This window comes from Erythranthe guttata, chromosome 10, assembly GCF_056151865.1.
Source record: "Erythranthe guttata isolate IM_541 chromosome 10, IM_541, whole genome shotgun sequence".
NCBI lineage: Eukaryota > Viridiplantae > Streptophyta > Magnoliopsida > Lamiales > Phrymaceae > Erythranthe > Erythranthe guttata.
This window is the reverse complement of record NC_142542.1, coordinates 13,250,125-13,258,327: the sequence shown is the minus strand read 5'-3', so window position 1 is coordinate 13,258,327 and position 8,203 is coordinate 13,250,125. Positions and strand designations below refer to the sequence as shown.

The 8,203-nt window shown below is 41.6% G+C and overlaps 1 non-coding gene and 1 pseudogene across 1 annotated transcript; both read left to right on the top strand.

Moving 5' to 3' along the window:
* The first annotated feature begins 4,401 nt into the window (after positions 1 to 4,401).
* Positions 4,402 to 4,509, top strand: LOC148767574 (U5 spliceosomal RNA; annotated as a pseudogene).
* A 3,113-nt stretch (positions 4,510 to 7,622) lies between these two features.
* Positions 7,623 to 7,783, top strand: LOC148767573 (U1 spliceosomal RNA). The gene has a single exon (XR_016034133.1). It is a non-coding gene; the product is annotated as a U1 spliceosomal RNA (small nuclear RNA).
* Positions 7,784 to 8,203: the final 420 nt, after the last annotated feature.

Sequence of the window (8,203 nt, the reverse complement as noted above, 5' to 3'; positions counted from 1 at the left end):
GTTGGAGCGTTTGATAACGCGCGACTGAGGAGTGTGCGGATTGAGCTCGCTCTGAGCGAGTTGTAGTAACGAACGATTTAGCTCCTCGTGGGAGTTGTCTCACTGTGGGTTGTCATACCGAGCGAGTTGGCTCATCGTGGTAGTTTCCTCGCAAGGAGTTGTAGAACCGAGCGAGTTGTCTCCTCGTGGGAGTTGTCTCGCTGCGGGTCGTCGGTCCGAGCGAGTTGTCTCTTCGTGGGAGTTGTCTCACTGCGTGTTGCAGGACCGAGCGAGTTGTCTCCTCTTGGGAGTTGTCTCGCTGCTGGTTGTAGAACCTAGCGAGTTGTCTCCTCGTGGGAGTTATCTCGCTGTGGTTTCCTAGACCTGAGGGAGTTGGCTCCTCGTGGGAGTTGCCTCGCAAGGGGTTATAGGACGGAGCGAGTGGTCTCCTCGTGGGAGTTATCTCGTTGTGGTTTCGTAGACCCGAGGGAGTTGGCTCCTCGATGGAGTTGCCTCGCAAGGGGTTATAGGACGGGGCGAGTGGTCTCCTCATGAGAGTTATCTCGCACTCCTCGTGGGAGTTGTCTCGCAGCGAGTTTATAGTGCCGAGCGAGTTGACTCCTCGTGGGAGTTGTCACGCTGCGGGTTGGGGTACCAAGCGAGTTGGCTCCTCGTGGGAGTTGTCTCGCTGCGGGTTCGTAGTATCGAGCGAGTTGGCTCCTCGTGGGAGTTGTCTCGCTGCGGATTGTAGTACGGAGCGAGTGGTCTCCTCGTGGGAGTTATCTCGTTGTGGTTTTGAGACCCGAGGGAGTTGGTTCCTCGTGGGAGTTGCCTCGCAACGGGTTGTATGGCCGAGCGAGTTGTCTCCTCGTGGGAGTTGTCTCGCTGCGGGTTGTAGTACTGAGCGAGTTGGCTCCTCGTGGGAGTTGTCTCGCAAGCCCCCCACTCTCGAGACGATGTGGGAGCCACGTCAAAAAGGGTACCGGATCGTGTCGAGAGTAGATCGGTGCTGTAGTGTTTCGTTAATCGTTGGCGTGGCGTGGAGAAATAATATTTTTTATTTATCCGTTTGATAGCGAGCGCGATTTTGGTAGGTGCGTTGAAGAGCTCGCGCAATTTGGTTAAGCGAGGTGAAACTATCAAGCGATTTGGTGGAGCGCACAAAAATTCTTTCGCGATTTAGTAAAGTGCGTCAAAATCTTTACGTGATTTGAGGTAGAATTTTGAGAGTTGCGCGCGACCTCAGGTATGCGCGCGCTACGAGGTAGGAGAGGCGGCACGCATTGTAGGACGCTGATGTGCCAGAGTTCGCGCGCACTCGGGGTCCGTGCGCGCACTAGCCCATATGGGGGGGGGGGGGGGGGGGGGGCACGCGCGCATGTAGTGCATGGAGAGAGGGAGTGTGGAGCTGTTAAGAATTTTATGAGGAGCTGATAGGGACTTCCTCGAGAGTGACGCATCATGTTGCTTTATTCACGTTTTCCTCTTTTTTTTTTTTTTTTTGGTCTCGGGAAGCGTGCCGGATGCGCGCCTCGGGAATCGTGCTTGCGCGCGCCTCAGGAATCGTGTCCAATTTTTATTTTTTTTGCCTCGGGAAACGTGGCCGCTTTTTTTTTTTTTGCCTCGGGAAGCGTGCCGGATGCGCGCCTCGCGAATCGTGCCCGAGTCTTTTTTTTTGCCTCGGGAATCATGCCTGTTTTCTTTTTTTTTTTGGGAAGCGTGCTGGATGTGCGCCTCGGGAATCGTGCCCGAGTCTTTTTTTCCTCGGGAATCATGCCCTTTTTTATTTTTTTTCGGGAATCATGCCGGATGTGCGCCTCGGGAATCGTGCCCGAGTCTTTTTTTTTTTTTTTGAATGGTGACTCGCGGCTTGGCTCGGGCGCGCGCGCGGCTCGGCTCGGCTCGGGCAACGGCGCGGTGGCTCGGGCGCGGCTTGGCTGCATTTCTTTTTTTTTTTTTTTTTTTTGGAGGGAGCTGCGCGGCTTGCCTCGCGGCTCGGCTCGGGCGCGCGTGCGGGTCGGCTCGGGCACGCGCGCGGCTCGCTGCTCGGCTCGGCTCGGGCGCGGCTTGGCTGCATCTCCTTCCTTTTTTTTTTTTTTCTTTTTCTGTTTTTTCATCTTCTTCTTTTCATCTTCCTCTTTTTTCTTCTTCTTTCTTCTTTTTCTTTCTTCTCATCTTCTTCTTTGCTTTTTTTTTTCGTTTTTCTTCTTCTTTGCTCTTTTTTTTTTGTTTTTTTCTTTTTTCTTCATCTTCTTCTTTTTTCTTCTTCTTTCTTAATTTTCTTTCTTCTCATCTTCTTCTTTTTTCTTCTTCTTTTCTTTTTTTATTTTTTCTTTCTTTTTTCTTCATCTTATTCCTTTTTTCTTCTTCTTGTTCTTGGGTCTCACGCCCGCGATTTTACCCCTATTTTTTTTTTTTTTTTTTTTGGTGGTTGATGTTCACCCCTTGGGATGTTCTATTTTTTGAGTAGGGAGATTATACTCGTCTATTGAGATGTGATGTGAACCCACTTGGGGTTGAAAGGTAAGGGTGATGCCCAACCTTGGGATGGGTTAACCACCCACTGTAGGATGAGGCGCTCGAGACCTATGGTCTGAGGTGGATGCACACGGTTGTGTCGTTGCTTCAGTGACAACACGAGTTGAAGCTTTCTCGGTCGTATGCTGAATGTCTTTATCGGTTATCTGAACCGTCAGAGTAGCAAGTAGAAGTTGATATTGTTGAAGTTTCGGCGATCATACGCTGAATGTCCTCTTCGGTTATCTGAACCGTTCAAGGGTGGGCGGAAGTAGGCCCCCAGAGAGTCGATGACCCATGGCGAACGAAATATTTTGGGGGCACTATAAAGCCCCAGGGAGTCGATAACCCTTGGCGAACGAAATATTTTGGGGGCAGATGTAAGCCCCCAGGGAGTCGATAACCCTTGGCGAACGAAATATTTTGGGGGCACTGTATACCCCTCCAGGAGTCGATAACCCTTGGCGAGCGAAATATTTTGGGGGCAGAGGTAAGCCCCCAAGGAGTCAATAACTCTTGGCGAACGAAATGTTTTGGGGGCACTGTATACCCCCAGGGAGTCGATAACCCTTGGCGAGCGAAATATTTTGTGAAACCTGTTGAGGATCTAGTGGGACATCCGAGGAAGGCCTCGTAGTGGATCCCGAGCATGGGGAGGAGGATGTGACAAGCCAGAGCCTCCACGGACTGGGAGGTTGTTAGCTGTGTCATTTTCTCTCCGAGCAGACGCCTCAGGAGGATCTTGTTGGCTACGTGATCCGGTTTGCATCGTTCCCACATACGGCGCCAAAATGATGATGCTAATTACTTAGATCACCCGGGGGTAGTGTAGAAAACGAACTTGGAGAGCAAAGCGGATCAGTAGCTTGACAACTTGATGATCCTGAGGGACCTGCGATCAAAAACACATGAACTAAGCCGGGGGTTGATCCGGCGGAAACCCCTCCGACGCTCAAGTCAGACGTGCTGATCATAGAAATAGTCCAGAGAATACAATTAATCGTATTGCTCAGATAATAGGACGTACCTTAAGGAATGAGTTCAAACCTTTATTTATAGCTTAGTTGAGATTGTCGGGCCCAAACCTTACTTGAAGGTGATTGGGCCTCGGTGATAGTGATCTTCGATATTGGACTCGCGGCCCAGCAGGTAAATAATTTGTAGGCCCATTGGGTTGGACCAATTAGGCATATCATACACGTATAATAAATATCAAAATAATGATGGATTCTATTACATAGCAAAAAATCTTGCTTATCCAACATTGCGTATATGGTCTTACTAGCACTTACCAGTTACCACAATGTCAAAGAAATAGAATATAATATTCGAATTTCGACGATTCATGTATACATAAAAATATCGATTTAGAAATAAATTTTCAATCACTTTTGGAGTTCGGTTTTCTATTTTTTCCAATGTTTCCGGATAGAAATTAAAATTATTTTTTCAATTTGAAAAAACCTCAAAATTTCTCTGAAAGTAGTAATTTAAAATTAAAATTATTTTCAATCTGATGTGTTTGATTCCAACCCTTACTTTGTACGAATGATTTCCTCAACAAACAAATTCTTCAAATATATTTTGATATCAATAAATTAGTCTGAATTGATAAATATGCAATATTTCATTCATTAGTAAATTCAGTTTACCCCAACATTATTATGATTGATCTAAAACCAGTGCGCTCTGCAATCGAATTACCAAATTGATTAAGTTTAATTAAGAAAATAAGAGTTTAGTTACTTTTCTTCTTAGGTTAAAACTTGAAATTCAGACACATTTAAAATTTGCTAATAGGAAAGAAAGTAAGCATACATAAGTATCCCACATAGAAAAAAGACCCAACTATGAACTTAAAGCCGATGAAATAAATACAAGCGCACAGCACACTTAAAACTCAGGTAGCTGCGCGGTAAGCACATAGCGAACTATTCTTTCGCCTTTTACTAAAGAATACCGTTCCCCATTAATTCTAGTTTAATTTTTCCTCGTTCAATTTTTTATGTCACACATCAACGTTCTGCAATTATTAAAGAGAATATGCAGACCAAAAAATTAGCTATGACTTACGTAAAGCTGCCCGAGTGTGAAATCCCTCTATTTTGATTGAACTCAATTTGATGTGCATAATGTTGAGAATTCATAATCTCCCGGTCGGAAACAAGATAGGGGCATTTATCGAACTTCTGAATCCCAAGCAGGGCTTCTACATACGAGAGATTTCCGAACTTTTGTTTCTTATGTGGTGTGATCGGCAATGCGGAAACTCGTTATCCTGCTCGATGAGGAATGTTTTGCTAATCCTGGGGAGCAGATGCCGTATGGGGTATGGATGAGAGTATCCAATATCTCATAAAATTTATGTAATTCAGTTATTTATCTAACCAAATCATATATTCAGTTCGGTAAACGATATGAAATGTTGGCGTACCGAAATTTCGGTTCGGTTATACGGATTTAACATCCTAAATTTACATCTTAAGGGATATTTTCATAAAATAATACATAGTTAAGGGGTGGCTGTAATTACCAAAACAAAATGTGGGTTTTCGTAATTTAACCATAACTAAGGATGGCTGTAATTTACCCTATAATTTATAATTGCTTGCATTTTACTCCTAATTATGTATTAACCATAAAAACTAGTGTTTAAGATCGAAGCAAATTGTAGTGTGTGATGTGTGATGTGTGATGGGCCCAAATGAGTTGATGGGCCTAAAGTCCGTTTATCTTTACTGTCCATCACTATGTTGAGAGTCTAGTTGTATTTAAATCTACGAGCCCACTTCTGTAGAAGGATTTGGAGGATTGATCTCAGCCGTTGGATTAAGGTTTTACATTCTGATTATTGACTTCTCATTTAAATACATCTCTTTTTTATTTCTTCCCGTTTTGCCCGTTTGATTCTCTTGAAACCCGTGTGCTCTTCTCAATCACTCTGTCTGTCTTTTTACTTCTTTGCTCCGCCAACTAAAGGTCAAACTTCACCGTACATGCCAGACTTTGGCTCATCGGTGATAAGATTCAAATTGCATCAAGATCCTAACATCACAATGGAGTAAACGGGACAAGGTACATTTTTTGTCACTCAAATTTACATCAATCCCACACTTGGTTCATTTGTTTACAATTAATCTCTAATATTTCAACAGTGTGAAAATATTTGTAATTTTCATCAATATTATGTTAGTACTAACGAAATGAATTATGTGCCTATCACTATTTTAACTGACGAACTAACAATAAATTAACGAAAAACAAAAAAAATGTGAAATTATTGAAAGTTGAAACATGAGGGACTAAATGAGAGGACCTAATACAAAATCGAAGTAAAATTGATGGACGAAAAAGCTAGCATTATCGAAGTAAGCTATATATACAATTAAATATTAACTAGAAAAAGAAAATGAATTTTTTTTTTTTTTTTTATCGAAATAAAAACATAATTTTAAGAAAAATTTGGAAAAAAAGGAGTATTTATTATATATCATTTCTCCAAAAATGGAATCTACAATGTACACACGTAGCAAACAAAGGTTCTCTCCCTCCAAAACTCCGATGGCCATCAAGCCACTCCACCTCACCGTCGTTCTCCTCCTTATGATCTCCACTACAGCCGATCATAAGGAACATGTATAGAGGAAATGGCTCGGCCTCTAATGGAAATCAGAGGGGGATTAATATTTTCAGCTTTGGAACCCAGAAGGAGAATTCTATCCCGAGTAGGGATGGTCACGCTGTTAGAGCAGTGGGAAGAATGGGTCCTCATCCAAGCGGCAAGTTAAGGCTCCAAAAAAGCTGAGGAAGTAGGAATTAAAGATAGAGATATTTCGGGAAAGCCACTTTTACTTTGTCTACTGGAAATAGAAATATTCAAGTCTGTTAATAGGAAAGAAAGTAAGCATAGATAAGTATACCACATAGGAAAAAGACCCAACTAAGAACTTAGAGCCGACGAAATAAATAGAAGCCCACAGTAATTTTAAAATTCATGCAGTTGCGCCGTAAGTACTTAATAAATAGCATGCACCTCTTTTTGGATGGTCTTTTCCTCTTTAGGAATCAGCCCCTGTAAAACATCAAAGGATCGTCAACAAGGGCATTGTAGATATTTATCCAAGACTTTGTATCATTTGATCATGCATGTGAATCGCTAGAAACATGTGGCTAACCGAAAGTACAACCGATTCACCCAAGTTATATATGGTTTCTCAAGCTTAAAACATATTTTCATTTATGATATATTAATTTCTCAATGCCACATGATAGGAAAGTTTTGTTCGACTAACATTAAGAGAGGCTTTTCTTGATAGCAATAACATTGTTGTGATCATGATAATGTTGTGATATTTGTAAAATTCACGCAGTGCTTCTTTTTGGAGGGTTAATTTGCATTTCGGAAATTGCCCAATCGTTCAAGTTCAAATTTCTGATCAAGTTAAATTGATGTCTATTGGAAATTTATTGGCCGAGGATAGATGGATTTGGCACCATTCTAAGGATGGTCGTTTTTCTGTGAAATCATGTTATCACAGTTTGTTGTCTAGGGAATTTGCATTCGAAGCCCGTAGAACGGATAATGATGGGTCTGTTAGCGGAGTAGCAAAACGCAAGTGGAAAATGGTTTGGAATCTCTTGGTCCCGCCAAAAATCAAAAAATTTCGTTGGCGATTTTGCTCGAATATTCTACAAACCAAAGTCGAATTGTTTCGGAGAAAAATTTACCACTGATCAATATTACCCGTGGTGTGGTGTTGAGGTGGAAACGAGCTTACATACTTTTATTTTCTGTAGAGGAATGAGAGAGATTCGGCAACAACCCTCGTTTGCCATTATGGATGATATTTCAGCTGCATCAGCGTGAGCTCGGTTTGAAATGTTACACCAGAAATTGGATACGGTTACTCTTCAGTTGGTGACGGTTGTCATGTGGAAGGTCTGGCTAAATCGTAATAAGGATTTGTATGGTTTTAAGTTTTCTTAAGCTTTTAGGGGAGTAATTCAATTACTGGAAAGGATGAAAAATGCTAAAGAAGGTATGTCACACTTGTCCCACATCGGTAGAATAAACTATAGATGGTGAGAATTGAGTTTTATAAATTGAAGAAATTTGAGTAAAAAATTTACTTACCTGGACGGGGTCAATAGGCGATCAATAAGACCTATGGCCTATGCTGGTGACCTCCATTGCACCTTGGAGGGGTGCTAGTGTAAGGTCGGCCCAAGAGGTCGAGCCTGTGTCATAATTTGTGATAGAGGGGGCCTGCGTTCGCGCGGCCACTATCCAATTCTAGTTTAAAAATTAATTAATCAAAATATTTGCTTTTCAAAAGACTTATTAAATATTTTTATGATGACATCGTTTATGATTTTTGTTAATTATTTATATATTTGTGAATAAGTTGCTTCATTAAAATTAAGTTATATTATAAATAAATATTTAATAAATTAGTGATATGATTTAGAGCCTGTTTGGCTAAGCTTATAAGCTCTTAAAAACATCTTATAAGATGTTTAAGAGCTTATAAGCTGTTAAAATGTGTTTGGTAAAAAAATTACAAAAGACCTTATTTTTTTCAAAAATAAGCTGTTAGGGAGCTTATAAGATGTTTTTAAAAAAGTACATCCACCCCACCTTTTTTCTTTAAGATCTTATTTGCTTATTTACTAAAACACTCAAAATACAAAATTACCCTCAAATACT